This window comes from Anabrus simplex, chromosome 2 (genome assembly GCF_040414725.1).
Source record: "Anabrus simplex isolate iqAnaSimp1 chromosome 2, ASM4041472v1, whole genome shotgun sequence".
NCBI classification, from domain to species: Eukaryota; Metazoa; Arthropoda; class Insecta; order Orthoptera; family Tettigoniidae; genus Anabrus; species Anabrus simplex.
Window position 1 is genome coordinate 163,709,637 of NC_090266.1, and position 20,002 is coordinate 163,729,638.

Sequence of the window (20,002 nt, forward strand, 5' to 3'; positions counted from 1 at the left end):
GCTAATGTCTGCAGTCGGTACGATATAGGAAACCAGTATCGTAAATCGTACCAGCAGTGTCCTACCAGGTGAATGCACAAGTTGTTGCCGGTTTTTGTGGTAAAGAAAACACGTAATTTTCAAGATTTTTTTTTTGTTTATTCAAAATACTGGTCATCGGCTTCTACACACTTCGCCCATCTTTCAGGTAAGTTATGAATACCATGCCATAAAAACTGCTTCTCTTTTGCAGCATTTTCCAACTTCCTCGAAATTGCTGTGAAGTACTGCTCTGCGAGCGCGTGTCCCATTGATGCGAAGAGGTGATAGATGGCGCCAGGTCGGGGCAGTACGGCGGGTGCGGAAGGATGTACAATCCAAGCGATTTCAAGGAGTCTTTTACTGGATTTGCTGTGTGAGACAGCGCATTGTCGTGTAACAAAATCACTTTGCCATATCTTCTGGCCCATTCCGATCGTCTTTCGATCAATACGTGATTTAAAATAATCATTTGTTGGCGATAGCGTTGTGCCTTAACGGTTTCGCCAGGCAATTGCTCGGCTTCGCACTTTTGTGGTTTACCAGAGCGCGCTGTCTTTCACATTGAAGTCACCACGTTTAAACTGTCGAAACCATGTCTCACATGTTCTAATAGACCGAGCGTGTTCACCATATGTTTCTACCAGAAAACGATGACTTTCCACAGCCTTTTACTTTCGATTAAATAAGAAAAGCAATGCGTGCCGCAAATGTTCTTTTTCAAGCACAAACGTCGACATGATCACTGAACGATACAACACAGACGCTAGTGTTTGGCGGACTCAACTTCTGTGTGTTGATAGGCTAATGTCAGACGAACAAACTGACATGTGTGTCAAATTCGCTGAGTACTGTTCGCTGGCGCCATCTCTTAGAGAAACCGGAAAAGACACGCATACACCTGGTAAGTCGTACGACTATTAAAATCAAGTCACTGAATCAATCTATTCACTTGCATTCTATACAAATAAATCGCCTTAGGCTAGATTTTGTTCCAGCACACGTTTCATGCACCCACGTGCGACGTCGCAAACATCTGGCCATGTCTTCAACAGAGTACGTTTCACAAACGGAACAAAACCAATCCTCTTCCTCTACTTTCACAACAACATCAGAGTTTTCTGTACATGGAAATTTCGAAACTCTTGCGCCCACGTGCAGGGTTTTATGAAAAGTCGTGGATTTATTTTTTACTCCTTTACTATTATTATTATTATCTGTCCTCGGTTTCTCGCTAGCTCTCTCCTTTGAGGCCATCAAATCATTCTTGTTTGGACTACTTTTCAACACAACGGCTCGCTGGTCTTCCCGTCTTGCTCGTTTAGAAATGTTAGGGTATGGTTTAGGAATTGGTGAAATATCTACCACTGGAACTTGGATTTTGAAGACCGTATCTCACTGATCTTCTAGCTGCACTGGATCGTCCAAAGGCTCATTGTCATCTTCGTAAAGACTGGATTATTTGAATTAAGATTATCGGCTGCTGCAAAGTCTCAGTCATTAAAAACATTGCAATACTGTCCAGACCCCACAAGCACGAAATCCATTTATTGCATTTTGTATAGTTCTTGCCCTTACGTAAACATCTATCAGGAGCTGAGAAAGTTGATGTTGCGTAGTGCAAAACCCGCGATGTGTTCGCAGCCACTTTTCAACAGCCTCAGTGTAATATGTTTCAAGTGGTTGGAAGAATGACTTATCAAGGAGCTGAAGGCGATGGAGTTGTGTGGGCAGCCAACTGCAGCATGATTATCACATTCCCTCTCCCTACCTTCTTGGAATGCGTAGTGTGGCCATCTAGAACTAACCAAACTCGGTTTTACGACAAAAAATGAAATGTTTTAACCATTTAACGAAGAGGCCACTGTTAATGTACCCTGTTTGATACACGTGGCGCGCCAAATTTTAATTAATTTGCCATTCTCATGCTTTTGAAAAAGATCATTGGTGGGACATACATCCCTAATGCACTCGGTCAGCACAGTATTGTGGCATTCACACCTCTTCCGTCACTTGAAAGAGCTTCCACTTAATGTATTCCCTGTTTAGCGAACACTTTCTGTCATTTCATTTGCACCATGCTGAAGCCGGACTCATCGACATTAAACACGTGGGTAACATCCAAATTGTTTTCATCACAAACCCTTTCTAAAGTGTCAAAGAATTCCAACACATTTACCTCATTAAATCCTCTCGCACGAGCCATTGACGTTACGTCGTATTCACGTAACGATAAGTTTTTATGGCGTGCTTTAAAAGCGTAACACCACTTTTTTCCGGCCATTTCTGTGTTTCAGTTGAAGTTGTGCGTTATTTTATTCCGTTCGCCTATTTGAAATGCTAAATTACGAACATCAGTATCTGTGAGGCCAAAATGGAGTTCCTCTAATTTAAAAATATGATGAACAATGGATCCTTCAACTTCAGGACGAAGGGTAGTTGTACGACCTAATACTTTCCCAGCAGCTTCAATAGCTGTAACATTCTTGACATCGAAGTGCCGTTTTAGAATTGGCTTTGGAATGTTGTAATGTCCGACAGCATTCATTGAATCACATGTCCCCATTCCTGTACGCTGCCCATGTCCGTGCCAGTCCAAGCTCCATACGAAGACTGCAACTAAAGTAGTAGCAACTAGAGATGGCTGAAAAATAACGTAGCAGTTACTTTGTCACAGTTACATGCCCGTTACTGTTACAAATGTAACGAGGACAAAAAATAACTGGTTACCGGGTAACGACAACAGAATAACGTACCAGTGAAAAGAGTAACTGAGAAGTGGGAACTGTCACTAGTAGCAGCTTACAGACACAGAATGTGACCTTCAGAGTTCAGAAAGTACGCATGTCTTCCAAGTGAGAGCGCTTTCGTATGAGATTGCTTTAAGTCAAATACACTTCTCTTGCTACCGCTTTTTCCCACACCTGTGGGGTCGCGGGTGCGAACTGCGTCGCATATTTGGGTTTAGCCCTGTTTTACGGCCGGCTGCCCTTCCTGACGCCAACCCTATATGGAGGGATGTAATCACTATTGCGTGTTACTTTGGTGGTTAGAATTGTGGTAAGTTGTCCGAATATGTTGAGGAGAGTGTTGGGACAGACAAATGTACCCAGTCCCTGAGCCAGAAGAATTAATCAGAAGCAGCTAAATCCCCAAACCGGCCGGGAATCGAACCCGGGACCCTCTGAACCAAAGGCCAGTACGCTGACCATTCAGCCAACGAGTCGGACTTTAAGTCAAATACACTATAGTGTATTTGTTTAAGTTGCTGCTGTCATCTGGTAAGTAAAGTGTAAACTGTTTTGACATATCCAAATGATCAGGGGAATTCGTTGACTCAGACATTGCACATCATGTTTTCTTGTCTTCTATCCTTGATCGGTGCACTGTCAAACTCACTCCTCTAGATTTCAGAAAAGACGCTACATTTTCTTCTCATTTCATCCATTGCCTGCCTCTCGTTAACTTTATAGAAAATAGGAATGCGTGTTTTGCTGCACAGACTTTCAACAGTGTAGTGATGCGTGCGCGCATGTGCGAGTGAATGAATGGGACTTCGCAACACAGCTGTAAGGAGACAAGCGTGAAGCCGTGACCATGTTGTGACCAATAAAAGGTGAGTAACGTTGGACGTTATTTCTAACTGTTACTTTTCACAGTTACTTTATTGTAGCAGTGACAGGTGTAGTAGTTACATAAAAATAACCGTTTGTCACACCTCTAGTGGCAACGTAGTTCAGACACTCGCAGGAAATAGGGCATGCGCAAGTAGGACATGGGAGTGGTCAGGTGGCACTGTTGTCGAGGTGTAGTGTACATTTGACGGGCATCCAGTTGGGAGTGTTGTTGCTGTGTGGCGCTGAAGTGAAAAGTGTCGATTTCACCGTTCTAAAGCATATTTCAAAAGGTGATCAGCGTTCGTGGATTAAAACCGACCGAAAAATGCATCAGAATGTTAACGAGCATTAGGCTACATTAAGTCTGTGGCGAGAATGCATTACCGTAAAGGACGGTTGCACGATGGATCAAGGCTTTTCGTGCGGGTCGGAATGAGGTCTTGGAACACCCTCCGCACTTTCCAGACATGAGTCCTTGTGTGACTCCTCCGAGGCCGCCGATTTCTTGACGTGGCATCTGTACTCCGCCCAGTCGGGCGCTCCGTCACAGTCAACTGACAAAACCTTGCCAACGGTCCCCAACGGCTTCCTGACGCTTGGCAAACGGTAATATACTTTGCGGGTGACTACACTGAAGAACTGTAATGCAATTGTACTTGTATTGCGTTCAATCAATATTGCTACTACTTTATTTACAGCCCTCGTATTTCCGTTTCGTCATACTGTAACATTACACATATGTAATAATGCGTTATTATTTATTTGCATATGACAAAATTTAAGCCTGACACAATATAGGTCCATAAATCGTACCGGTCCGATTTAGGACACCACATGGTGATACGATTTACGCAACTAACTGTACACTTCAAACACTTGAAGCCTAACCTCAGTTCAGCATTGTCGTGCTCCATGGCTAAATGTTTAGCGTGCTGGCCTTTGGTCAGAGGGGTCTCGGGTTCAATTTCCGGCAGGTCGGGAATTTTAACCATCATTGGTTAATTTCGTTGGCATTTCATCCTCATCACGACGTGCAAGTCGCCCACGGGAGTCAAATCAAAAGACCTGCACCTGGCGAGCCGAACATGTCCTCGGACACTCCCGGCACTAAAAGCTATACGCCATTTCATTTTTTGAGTTCAGCATTTACCTAATAAACTGTCCGGCCCCGTGGTGTAAGGGGCAACGGGTCCGCCTGTCACCCGGCGGCCCCGGGCTCGATTCCCGGCCGGGTCACGGTATTTTAATTGTAATTATTAATATCCCTGGCCTGGGGACGGGGTATTTGTGACGTCCTTAATCTTCCTTTCCTCTTACACAACATTCCACACTACCGCCATTCCAATTACACGCAGGTTCATACAATATGGTGCCAGTAGGGGCAAAAGATCCACATGGGTCGACACATCGAACAAATAGCATTTAAAAAACACCTAATAAACTGCTGAATACTTGCAGGAGATGTGATATAACAAGTAAAGCTTACCTTTTTGCTCCGAATAGGCTTACGAATGATGTTCAAAAACTACTTCCAAATTCCGTAAAACAATAGAACTTAAATAACACATCACAACGTGCGCCACCACAATGATATCTTTCCGAACTGGCGGGAACATCTACTGGTACACATATTAGCCGCCATTGCAATATCCACGTCGCCAAAATACAGTGGTGGTACGATTCAGGAGGTGCTACGAAATGTGAAACCTTACCCTATATTGTTTAAACTAATCACCCACCCAGATTAATTTGGAATGTTATCACGCGTTCACCGACTGGAATGTCTAAATGATTATACTAACTCAATCTAGACAACACTGAGTGTTATCTACACTAATATTATAAAGAGGAAAAGATGTGTATGTTAGTATATTTGTTTGTAATGGATAAACTCAAAAACTACTGAACCGATTTAAAAAATTATTTCACCTATAGATAGAGCCCTGCGCGGATATAGAAAATAATATCCGCACCCGCTCAACATCCGCACTTCCTTCATCCGCATCCGCGAACGGTTACCCACATCCGCAAAATTGTTATCCGCGGATAATTTAAATATTTAACTACAGTATATTACACCCAAGGTATTGAAACGGATAGATCTGTTAACATAATACAATAGACCTGACATCTAGCACCAGAACCCGTACAGTCACAGCTTTATGAGGGATTTTCTCTTGCGACAACTACCGACGTATTGACCTTTGTTCCTTCCTTCCATTAATTGGGGGCAGGAGCCAGTTAGGCTTAGGTCAGATTTACGGCTTTTTAGTCTCAAGGCTCTTTATATATGTCACAGTTCTCCCATACCAATGTCAAGGGTTGCCTAACCACAAGCAAGAACAAGAGTATACCTAAGTGAAAATAAATAAACATAATTATTTAGAAATTATCAGCAAAATTATCCGCACCGCCATACAGTTTGTATCCGCCAAGTCACTAACTTCGCGCGGATATCCGCATCCGTGCAGGGCTCTACCTATAGAAAGCTACATTACCAGTGAGTAACATGGACTGTATTTTATTTTCAAAACAATTAGAGATCCCTACAAAAATTGAAATAATATAACCCAAAGTATCAAAAATTTGCCTATGTAAGTCTTTATAGGCCAATATAGAGGAAATATAGAATTTTTCGTACAAGGACGAGACAAAGCTTATTTTAAGCCTCACGACGCGAAGAACAAAACTCGGTAAGGCCCTGAGGGGCCCCGAAAACCGTGGTTTTAGGCCCTAAAGCCACCCTTTATGGAGATATTGCCATCACACTACTCCACTCTAGGAATAGGATGAAATGACCAGCCGTAACGATGGAAAAGTCTGCTCAAGGATTCTACAGTAGAAAACAGGCCTGGTGTTCGAAGTAGATACGTGTGTAAATGTAGGCTAGACCAAGAAGAGATTCTGCTGCACATATGAATGTCTGAAAAAAAACACTTTGAGGGTAAGCCAACCCTATGGGATGAGGTGGGGATGGGGTGGCATATAAAAATAATCGAAAATATTTTCGAATGCGTAAGTTTTGGGATTGCTGAGGTCAACAGTGACACTCCGCATGTCACTTAAGTCCATGTTCAGCCCCATCGGCATAGGGGGTGAGAAGGGGTGAACAAAAGTCCAAAATGTCCCAGGTTATGGATTTACGTGTGTGCACCCCTCTGGGCGGGGGTGGAAAGGGGGTGAAGTATCAGTCAACGTCACAATAGGGAAATGTACAAAAATTCGCTTCACACATAATTAACAGGTAATAAAATACCTGAAAGTAAACAATCAATACAAAGCCCGGGCAGCGCCGGGTAATATACGTAGCTAGTTTCAAATATGGATATGATTGCTAGTTGAGTTTTAACGGAGTCAGCCGAAGCACGGGCCACCTCAGAAGAATCCCTAGCACACTTGTCCGTGCATGCTGCGACAGCCAACGTTCAATATGGGACCCTCTCCTAAGCAAGGTTAATCAGCTCTAACGACTTGCCAGACATAATGGACATGCAAATCGAAGTCTAAAAGACTAGAAGCAGGTATGCTGATTTGATTAGTCACATTTGCCACTTCCCTCCGATGATGGCCATCCACTTACGTGGCGCCAACTACAAGATTCTCCGGATCCGCTTGGCAAGACTTCAACAGTAGAGGGTGATGGAGTCGGTAGTGTGAAAATGATCATGTTTAACTGCCAGAAATCCAGCCACATGGGGAGTGTGGAGAGACGAATGACATGTGAAGAACAGGCGCTATTCTTCTATAAAGTTTGGGTCGCTTTGAAGTTCTTCCTTAAACAAAGTGTATCCAGCACCCCAATCCGTAGCTCCATTAACAACAGATACAGTAACAGTTTTTCCTTATCTTCAATATTTGTAGTGTGAGAAAAGTAGCTCAATTTGTGATTTAAATTTCGGACAGCAACAATGCGATAACCTCACGAGACATCAGGGGTGCTAAAGCTCAGAGTTCCTTTTAAATAGTCATAGCTCCTTCAGATATTCGCCAAATCCTACTCGAAAGTTCTCGGCGATTAATGATTGGACATACACTGCGAACAAGTAAAGAACTGAGCAAAGTCTGTTCAAGAAGATGCTATTTCCAAGCAAAGACAGTTGTGGAAAAACGCTAGAAGAGGTATACCACAAGGCAGATGGAACATACCCATGATCGGCTACAGTACTAATTTTATAGAACTACATCTTTCTGGTCTGGATTTCTCATGGCATTCGATAGTATTAAACTACCACATTGCAAGTGGACGAAATACTAAAATATAAAATATAAACTGATGTGGAAATAGCACCTTTCGAACAGGCACTCCTCAACTATGATCTGTGATGTCGATGACGAGGTGACAGCTTGGTTCGTTTTATCTGAACCACTGTCACTATCATTCACATTCATTTCATCTTCATTACCACCTTAATTGAGGTTGGCGTCAGGAAAGGCCGTAAAAACATGCCATATAATTTCATCTCAACTCATACCCGATCCCGTATCACGAAACAGGTCTAAGAGGTTGACAAACTGTCAAGATTACTGTCAAGTTAGGGGAGGTGTGTGTGTGTGAGAGAGAGAGAGAGGGGGGGGGGGTTACTTCGGAGGCAGTGGAACCTTTATGGCACCGAGCGCGGATGTCGGTGAAAATTCGAGAGCTTGAAATACCACTGAAACACTGCCTATAAGGCCGATAACAACTGTTATTGACGTTGTTTTATTGTTTCGTTACTTGTGATTACGATTTTATATATTCTAAATCTACCATCTCCCTCATCCTACCAACAGTCTGCAGACCGCGTCATCCGTTTTCTGGTCCTCTTTTTTATTTTTTTATTTTATAATTTACTTTATGTCACACCGACACAGATAGGTCTTATGGCGACGATGGGATAGGAAAGGCTTGGTAGTGGGAAGGAATCAGCCGTGGCCTTAATTAAGGTACAGCCCCAGCATTTTCCTGGTATGAAAACGGGAAACCACGGAAAACCATCTTCAGGTCTGCCGACAGTGGGATTCGAACCCACTATCTCCCGAATTCAAGCTGAAAGCTGCGCGCCCCTAACTGCACGGCCAACTCGCGCGGCCATCGTCCGTTTTATGAGGAATAGTGGCCTGTTTTATCGTGTATGAAAGTGAGATCTCTATCTGCTTTTAATTTTTATTTGATTGTTAGCTAGGTTTTATGTTATTGACTCTTGTTTTAGTTTGGTTTTCTGCATTTTAATGTGTTTTTTAACTTTTAACTTGAACGATATATATAATTGCACTTCAAGGCAATGCCTTTTTCTACGTTTACCTATTTTTTCGCCAACGGCCGTAGCCGTGTTGAAACACCGGATCCCGTGAGATCTCCGAAGTTAAGCAACATTGGGCGTGGTCAGGAGTTGGATGGGTTGCCACGCGCTGTTGATGGGGGGTAAGGGAATGGAGGAGCGGAAAGGAACTGGCCACCCTACCGCACGTAAACTCCGGCTCAGGAATACCTCTGCGGAGGTTCGGACCTGCCTTCGGGCAGAATAACCCTTAAGGCATTGCGAATTAGATCCACTGATTACTTTAAATTCGTAATCATTTTTCATCATCATTTGGTTTAAATTCTAGTCAGTGGATACATTTTAAAACAGTGAAATTCTCTCGACTTCAAGCCGAGAGTTACGTGACGCAAACCGCGCAGCCAAATCGCTTGGTGCGTTAAATTGTTTAAAATTGATCTCTGTGGTAGAACTTTTCCTCTATTTACTAGACGCTCTCAAATTGAAAGGACGGAGTGAAGTCCACGGGGCCCCTAATTAAGTAACTTCTTCCACGCCCCTCACTATAATCTTTCCTATCCGAACACCATTTCTCAGAACCCCCATGTTATTGGGTCTGTAAAGCCTTGGAATTCTCATCTTCACGCCTTTCATTACCCTTCCCATTCATTTGCCCCAACCTTCACGCTTGCTCTTTTTCCTATGATTAGCATTACGAGAGAATAATTATATCGTATTTTCTCTTAAAACAGGTACGGCAAACTGAGCTGTAGATGGCAATGGCCACATCCGTGGACAGACTGTTCTACCGTGGCTAGTTTTTTCGGCAAAAATTCAGCCAAACCCCATGGCGCAATAAGCGACCACTGATCAGCCCGAAGTCCTTCAGATTACGAGATGTCATGTGGTCAGCATGACGAATCTTCTCGGCTTTCTAGACCGGGTCTGCCATCTCACCGTCAGATAGCTCCTCGATTGTAATCACGTAGGCTGAGTGGATCTCGAACCAGCCCTCAGATCTAGGTAAAATTCCCTTACTTGCCCGGGAATCGAACCCGAGGGCTCCGTGTAAGAGGCAGACATGCCACCCTACACCGCGGGGCCGGCTTAGTTTGACAGGTATCTCGCATGTAACTCGCAGAGTAACACCAAAAAGTCGGACAAGGAGATTACATGTTGCAATAGCTGCGTTTAAATCAGTACAAAAACAAATATTCAAACAACCCTCGAGTATCAAAAACAAAAAAGACCGAAATCATCGTGCTGGTTTTACTTATTTTTTAGTAATTACTTTTGCAAAGTCCACTTATGCTCATGCCTTTGCTGGCAGGACCTAGTGTTTACAGTGCACTATGTCTTCTGGTATGGGCTAGAGCAATTTTGTTACTTTCATTGATCTGTCTCTGTCTTATCCTTGGCTTTGACAATTTGAAAGTGACTGAGGTATGAGTGATACTAGTAACACCGTTCCTTATGCAGCCAGTCCCTGTTATGAATGGTGTGAAAATGTTGCTCATAGGGTCGGTTGGTGCATGCATTTCAGTGGGCTTGGCAGACTGATATGTAATAGCAACTTCTGGCTCGGTGAGGAAAGCAACGGGAAACTACCTCACTCCTCATTTCCCTAGTACGCCTCTTCAGTGATGCCTAGGCCGTCTATGACAGCTGATGGCAGAGCTGTTGAGGATCCAACCAGCCTTAGGGCTGAAGACTGAACACACATGTTTTCTATTATCTGACTCTGAATAAAAGTGAAATCTTTTTTATTTGTGAATACTGAAGTTCGTTGATTTATGATTAACTAGCTGATGTACCCGTGTTTCGCTACAGGATTCTCAGAAAGACTAACTTTGTGGCTTTCCTAACTGAAGTCAACTTAGGGCATTACAAAAACGTCAGTAGGAAAGTAGCGATTCAAAGCAATTTTATCATATAAAATACGCGACCAAATGAAAAACCGCACATTTTCTCACTTTTAATGAAGACTACTACGGTGCCGATCTAAGAGTCCGAAGTTTCAGAGCTGGAATAACCAGGCCACAGACAGCCGTGAACACTGCTCTGCCATTACTCCGTTAAATATGTACACTGATCATTCCAATCAGAGCCTCAGAGTGGGAATTGAATAGCTCGAATGCTATGATGAACCATTTTGTTACGTACCAGTAGTATCAGAAAATTTATGAACCAGAGGAATGATATGCTAAAGAAGAAAGTTATCTAACTCCCCAGATACTTCCCGCCAATATTCAGGCAGGCTGTTATACTCGGTAGGACCCGGCGAATTGGCCGTGCGGTTAGGGGCGCGCGGCTGTGAGCTTACCTCCGGGAGATAGTGGGTTCGAACCCCACTGTCGACAGTCTTGAAGTTGATTTTCCGTGTTCTCTTATTTTCACACCAGGCAAATGCTGGGGCTGTGCCGTAATTTAGGCCAGGGCCGTTTCCTTCCCACTCCTAGCCCTTTCCTATCCCATCGTCGCTGCGAGTCCCATGTGTGTCGGTGCGACATAAAGCCACCAGCAAAAGAAAAATCATTTTGTAACCCGTGACCTGTTGCACACCAATGTTTCGTTTATTTTCTCGAATGGTAATTATATACTTCAAATCAAAAATACGGTTCATCATAGAGTGGATCTTGTGATGGAATGATGGATGATGGAATGTACTGGAATTTCGTCTCGCAGGAGTTCCTTAACGTGCCGATTTATCGGCATGCAACTGGCGTATTTGAGCAACTCCAAAAGCCGCCAAAACTGCCACCTTGGAAGTGCTCTACTATTTGAGTCACTCAGTTCGACGTAAACCGCCTGTGAACTGTGATATGTTAAAAAATTGTTATGTCACACAGCTCAAGTAGAGGGGCAAAAGGGCGCTCTAAAAATTTATAATCAAGAGCAAAGCTATTTCCATTACAAATCCTTCCAATGAAGTAGAACGTACAGTGTTTCGAACAGTTTTATCCTCATCACTAATTAGGCTAAAGTACAGTAACTAGCTTTTATTTTATTTCTAGTCTTTCTCCCATTTCGGCACTGTATTTGAGCACCTTCAGATACAACCGGACTGAGCCAGGATATATGGGGTGAAGTCTGGGAACTGCAGTAAACCACATCTTCGGAGCTGACGTTAGTGGAGTTCGAATCCAATTTCTCGCATATGCAAGCTTACAACTATAGCGCCCGTAACGCAGTCTACTCACTCGGCCATTCTGTGCATCAGCCCCCCCCCCCCCCCCCCGTCTCACACTCTCTCTCTCACACACACACACACACACACACACACACACACACACACACACACACACACACACACACACACACACGCACGACTACAGAATTGCAAAGCAACAAATAGCTACAGAGGATTGTTTACATTATGCCGGTTAACCTGGATCATTGCAGTACGGTAACAGAGTAGCCTATAATTATTCAGATGTTGAATCTGGCCTGGATAAATATAATGGATTATGAAATAAGGTGCAATTCTGTTATTTGCCTTGAGTGACTGCAGGAAAAAATGCACAGAAACTTAATTTAGGATAGCCACTTTCAGCCCTGGCAGTCCAGTCTTGGATCTCTACGGCAGTGTTTCTAAACTGGAGGATGCGTCTCCCTGGGAAGGCGTGAGAGATTTTACAAGGGGAGTGCGGACAGCAAAGTAAGAAAAATGTTACCTGATAAATAGAGTAAAAAACATCCCATTGATGTTCTGTGTTGGTGTGAGGTTAAGAGTGAAGAGTGAACGAAAGCCGAATCCGCGATATAGGGATAGCGCGCCTGCTTCTTACCCGGAGGCCCCGCGTTGGATTCCCGGCCAGGTCTTGAATCTTTACCTGGACCTGAGGGCTGGTTCGAGGTCCACTCAGCCTACGTGATTACAATTGAGGAGCTATCTGACGATGAGATGGAGGCCCAGGTCTAGAAAGCCAAGAATATTGGCCGAGAAGATTCGTCGTGCTGACGATACAACACCTCATAATCTGCAGGCATTCGGGCTGAGCAGCGGTCGCTTGGTAGGCCATGGCAATTCAGGACTATTGCACCATGGGGTTTGGTTTTTTAAGGGTAAGGTAAAAATGTTATTTTGATTTTACGTCCCACTAACTACTTTTACGGTTTTCGGAGACGCCGAGGTGCCAGAATTCAGTCCCACAGGAGTAATTTTACGTGCCAGTAAATCTACCGACACAAGGCTCACGAATTTGAGCACCTACAAATACCACCGGACTGAACCAGGATCGAACCTGGTATGTTGGGGTCAGAAGGCAAGCGCCTCCACCGTCTGAGCCACTCAGCCTGGCATTATTTTAAGAGTGAACAGAGTTGTTCCTATGCGTTTGCATTAATCATCATCATTATGTACGACTCGTTGGCTGAATGGTCAGCGTACTGGCCTTCGGTTCATAGGGTCCCGGGTTCGATTCCCGGCCGGGTCGGGGATTTTAACCCTCATTGGTTAATTCCAATGGTCCGGGGGCTGGGTGTTTGTGCAGACCCCAACATCCCTGCAACTCACACACCACACATAACACTATCCTCCACCACAATAATGCCGCCCACCCTCATCGGAAAGTCTGCCTTACAAGGGCTGCACTCGGCTAGAAATAGCCAAACGAAATTATTCATTATCATCATTATCATCATCATCATCATCATCATCGAGTCTAGTATTAGACCATGTGGTCCGTCACGGTCTCAGTTCATCTTATCGCTATTATTATCACTATTTTCCCAGTGGCACATATTAATATGGTTTGTTTCGGCATCCTTCTTCTGACCATTCTGTCAACATTCCTCTTCTAGTTTTGGCGCTGAGCGTTTATGTACTGTAGCAATGGTTCAATTATTAAAGGTAAATAGTTATTTTTTAAATTTGAGGCAAATTAATATGAGTGGAAATAATTCATTAATCAATTTGATAGCAAGCTTCTCATCAGACCAACACTTTGAATTTAAAGTAGCAGTTTGATACAGACACATTGTTGACGTTTGATTATTTTTGTATATTTTAATTTCCCTTCTTGTTTCAACGACATATTCCAGATTTTGTTAAAATAGTTAATCTACAATTTTGACTTTTGAAATCCACTAATTGTTTCAGCATTATTCTCAAATAAAAGTTTTTATTTAAACAATGGTACGGAGGGTGGGTGTGGGGGTGGCGGGGGGGCTGCATGGGACTTTCAGATCTTACAAAAGGGGGCTGCCAGCTGCAAAACGCCTAGAAACCACTACTCTACCGAATACATAATGTTAAAACTGGCTTTGCCATCCAACCTACTCCAGTGAACGATTTTAAATTATAACTTAGTCCTTGTGCAAAGTATGTTGCTTTTTAATGGCCATTAGATTGAAACTGAAAGCGTTTAGTGCATAAATCATATAATACGCTTGACCTCACTCGCCAGGATCTCATGTTATTGTATTTATGTCTCCATAATTGCTCTTTGTCAAGTACAGGTACTTCCACATTCTTCACAATTCATTTCCATATCCATAATGCATAGCCCCAGCCCCGAATACAGATAATCTTAACATATGTTCTTGCCGTACCATCGCATTCCTCTTCGGCCCTTATCCAGTCCCATCGTCTTAATGTATTATGACTTGTTTATGCAGTGTGTTTCTCAGAACCAGCAACCAAGTCCACTCGCTTTTACAGCTTAGGCTATAGTCTACAGGGCCTTTATCAGGTTGCATTTAGTGTTACAGGAATTGAGAGAATTTGACAAGCTACTAGATGTTCCAAGTGATGATATCCTCTTTGATCTTAATAGAGATTATGTCCACAAAAAGAACTGGTTCTTTAAACGCTGCAAACTGGATTTAAAACACTTTTTTATTTACTTACAGGGATATGAGTATTAAACGTATTTTTTAATATTATGAGTCCTCAGAAAATTTATCGCTTCTTTCATCTAATGTTTGTAAAATACTAATGGTAATATTATTTTAGTCTAGCTCATAGTTGTTACACAGGTTGTTCAAAATCGACCGAAAAAACTCACCAGGATGTATTAAAATAACCACGTGACACACGGCCCACTAAGAGATTTGGTCTGCTGAAACGACTGCTGCCAATACGGATGGTTTGTATATATTGGATTGCCACGAGATCAGCGAGACGATGACATAGTCGGCTGCCTCTCATACCGCATAGCGCCTCAGTCAGTCTCAGGACGTTGAGTGAACCGTGTTTCAGCCCTCAGTCCAAATTGAACGAACCAGGAATCTGACACTGGTACATCCGGGCAGGAGGCAGGCATCCTTCCCCTAAACTCTGGAACTTGCAAAGAGGATAAAGAAGTAACCATTAGAAGTTACGCCCATTCTTGGCACTTTTCGCTTCCGCCAAAACCGGGCGAGTTGGCCGTGCGGCCAGGAGCGCGCGGCTGTCAGCTTGCATCCGGGAGCGAGTGGATTCGAATCCCACTGTCGGCAGCCCTTAAGATGGTTTTCCGTGGTTTCCCATTTTCACACGAGGCAAATGCTGGGGCTGTACCTTAATTAAGGCCACGGCCACTTCCTTCCAACTCCTAGGCCTTTCCTATCCCATCGTCGCCATAAGACCTATCTGCGTCGATGCGACGTAAAGCCACTAACAAAAAAAAGCTTCCGTCAAACAGGGCATTGGTTTATCGCCCATACGAAATAGAATAGACATGATAAAATGGAACAGTTACGAATATTTGCGTGCTGCTAGTAGTTTTGGCGTAGGTGACGTCTAGTCTATAATTTCGGATCCGTCCTTGAGCTGATGAGTTTTAAAATCAAAATAACTTCTAGATAATGTGCTCAACGACAGTGTTCAGTATCTCATTATAAAGAGGAAAGACAAACGTACCTAGCAGTAAGAGTCTTATCTCGACACGATGTCAATAGGGGATGCAACAGCGCCACCATTTTGAGGTATTAAAATTGCCGTGCCACGTGGCAAACGATGAGTGCAGCTTTGGACTCTGGCGTGGTAACACGTCGTCTGATGTGTCGTTTGATTTGTTTCAGTCAGTTATACAAGTATACGGCAAAAAGAACAAAGAAGACATTTGAGAAGATTTTGGTCAGAAGAAATTTAATTCGCAAATTGTCGCTTCAAAATGATCGAGAACGCATTTAAAAGCGGCTTGACAGAATTCAAGAAAGTCCAAAATCATCCATGTCAATCGTCAAAAAGCTTGTAAGAAGCGTCTCAAAGTTAAGGCGGACGAGTGCTTAAGGCGAGTTCTTCGCCACTGGCTCGTATGTACACTCATGCACAGAAATGGTGTCCCGACATAAACAATCAGCACTGCCCCACTGCAGTAATGAAAAGGTGAGGAGGAAGTGAAGGGGTAGTGTTGAAGGCCAGTCCAGTACTGAAAGGGAGGGGGAGTGAACGTGTATTGTATTGCTGTACATCCACCACTGTGCCCATTTCAATCATGACAGTCTTGTAGTGGGCTGTCTAATTGCAGCATTGCGTTAAGCGAGGCGATGAGGAGACGAACTGCTTCGTTTATATCGGAACACTATTCCTGTGCATGCGTGTACACTGATGAATGACTGAATTAGGGATACGTGGTTTGTATGGCTTGTGTTGTGTAGCACCCACTTTCACTTTGATGACGTAGGCGATGTGGTGTGGTATGGACTCCACAAGGCATTGCTAGCATTGGAGAGCCATAATAATCCACGACCACTCCCATAATGAACACAAATTGATGGGAGCATGTTGGAAGCTGTGTATACCACTCTTGACAGCATCCCAGATGTGCTAAATATAACAGAAGTAGGGTGACCATGGGGACTAGACAAACATCTGCATGACCTTCCAGTGTTCGTCGATCCAATTGGCCACAACTGCCTTGCTGTATGTCCTGTTTTCCTATTAGGTGCTAGAGGTGAACAAATGGATGGACATGATGTGATAGCAAGTTCCTGTACCGTTCACCGGAGTGGGGAGTTAGTAGATGCATAAGGACGTGAACGGTCCTCATATGAGAACACTACCACAAGCAGTCTGGACTCTACCCTTCTGGCAAGAGGAATCGAATCCATTATCTCGTGTACTTGGCGACGCATCAAAGTGTACCAATTGGTATCAAGATTCATCTGTCTAAGCGACCTTTTTCCATGATTCCAATGGCGGTGTTCCTTTGGCCATGTAGGGGCCTACGTCTTTGTGTCTTATGTGCTATGAGCAGAGGTACCCTAGTAGGTTAGTGGCTTCTGTACTCCACTGCGAGGTGTTGGATTTGGCTGCATACACTTCGTTGTTGTCCAACACTGAATCTGGAAGCGATATGCTGTACTGTGACCTGTCTATCCGTACTTACAACCTGAGTTAGCCGATGGTGAACCTTATCAACACGTTGAACACCACGGCTGTTGACCCTGGTGGCGGCGATTTTTCTCGAATCCATGTACTCATGACACACATTTGACACATTGACCCCTGCAAAACCCAGTGCCTGTACGACTTTGGAGATGAAATGGCCCATATATCTGGTACCGAGATGGCTGCGATCAAATGCACTGAGATCTCGTGCCTTATCCATCCTTTACTCAGTTATTATTCACATGGCCAGTACGAGTTCTGACGACAATACAGCTGCATGCCAAGCTGTACTGTTATACTTCTCGGGCCGACCACAGAGGCATTTCACCAAAACTGTAGCTAGCTATACTTCACTTGCACATCAGTGCATGTCTTACCATAATTATGTATGTTTCTTCTGATATCACAGATTCATTGTACATGGACTTTTTCTTGAATATGCGTAAATTTGTTTAGAATTATAAAAGGTCAGCAGTAACATTGTTCGGCTACATGACTGAAAGGTTATCGTGCTGACCTTTGTTCTTAGGGTTTGACGGGTTCGAATCTCGGCCGGGACGGGGATTTTAACCTGTACTGGTTAATGGCGATGGCTCAGAAGCTGTGAGTGTGTGTGTGTGTGTGTGTGTGTGTGTGTGTGTGTGTGTGTCGTCTTTCATCATTAGAATTCCCGGAAGTTACTATAACAAATCTGTCTCCCGAGTCCACTAAAATACAAACACCAAAACCCCATGGCACTACAGTCCTTGAAGGGCCTTGGCCTACCAAGCGACCGCTGCTCAGCCCGAAGGCCTGCAGGTTACGAGGTGTCGTGCGGTCAGCACGACGAATCCTCTCCGTTATATTTGACTTTCTAGACCGGGTCCGCTATTTCACCATCAGATAGCTCCTCAATTCTAATCACATAGGCTGAGTGGACCTCGAACCAGCTCTCATGTCCAACTAAAAATCCCTGACCTGGTAGGGAATTGAATTGGGGGCCTCCAGATAAGAGGCAGGCACATTACCTGCACACCATGGGGCCGGCAAAAATACAAATACCAACGACCATAAATTTAAAATTATCGAAAACCATACCTGTACGTAATTTATCACAACTGATTGCATAAGGAACTGAAAGGGACAGGTCAAAGAAAGCGTTAAACGTGTTCTAGCTCCCACCAGAAGACACAAAAATCCTTCCTGCGCTGTAAATGCTAGGATAAAACAAGAAGTTACATTTTATCCTTTATCACAGATCCCACAATTACGCTGAAAGTGTCTCATCAGAGGTCCACTACCGACTCTGACGCGGTTGGCAACGTCCGGATTTGGATGAAGCTAACCAAACAATGTATTTGTTAGTAGACCTATGTATTTGTAAAAGTTTCTCGAATTTTGCTTTCCATATTATGTGAATATTTTAAAACTCTAGTTTAAATTAGCCAATCGCCTAGAAGTGGAACCCGAGTGTTAGAAATAAATTAATATTTCATTCTTCCACCATGTCACAGGGCCTAACATATTTCGCTGATAAAACGTTCTCGACCTCTTAGCTTCGTGGCTAGTTTGACTGGCTCTACATGTTAAGATATATATTTGAATAACAGTTCTGGTTCCACTACACACTAAAATATCCATTTATATTGAAAAATATGTCGTTATTTAAAACGGTTCTTTAATTATTGCTAGAAACAATTATATTGATTCTGCTTCGCCTTTTAATGGTTTGGCGAACACTTTGACACGCCCGTTGATAATTGCGGCATATTGTCTGATAAATTTAACAACTAATCGTTGGAAACCGCCCAGAACACGTAAAATTTCACTCTCACTCTTGGACGGCAGTGAATTCGGAACATCGAAACTTGTACGCAGGGCACTTATATGGCTGCACTTCGGAAAACGTGTAACCTACAAGTGGTTATTATTATTATTATTATTATTATTATTATTATTATTATTATTATTTTATTATTAGTTCAATAGAGTCTCAGAAAAGGGCAAGATGGCATAGCACTAAAAATACTTCGCCTCTCACCAAGGCGGAACACGTTCGATTCCTGATTAATGCATTTTGAGATTTTCGAAGGGAAATGCCACATCTGGAGGTTCGACAAGGTCTGTATCACCAACTAGAACTTCTGTTGAGGCACCTGACCTTGCAGAACACGATTCTCCCCCAACCAGGATCGAGAGAAACATCTAGGCCTAGGCCTACGTCTGTTATAATATCACGTGGTTCAGTGCCGTTCCTAAAATCAAGGTACCTCGATGCATAACAAAAAGAAAAAAAGAGGTTTTGCTGCAGTTTTGTCCAGTAGCCTGTGTAAAAAATCTTTATTGGACGAAAAAAGAAGGACGAGTGACAAGAAGGAAAAGCAGCTTGAAAAGAAACAAAGAGGAAGCAAAAGCGATGGCTCAGTTACGAAAAGAAATGGTAAGAATACGAGGCAGTCACCTGGGAATGGGTGTTCCGATGAAGATGACAATGATAATCAAGAATGTATTTATTGTTATTGCTAACGGTTATGATAACTTTTTACGATCTGTGCGTGGCGAAGGTTGGATTATCTGTCAAATGTGCAAACACTGGGCTCCTGAACAATGTACTGGAGAGGATGATGATGACGATGGTCATAGTGAGTTCACTTGTGATAGGCCTAACAGCAAATCTAACAAAAAAGGATTCCACTAAGCCGTATAAATTAAATGTGTAAAGTGATTATTTTGTTTTTATTATTTCATGTGTTCTAGAAAACAATGTTTTAAATTTTATTGTTGAAATTTGTGATTAATAAATACATGGATAAACCAATTTTTGAATTATTCGT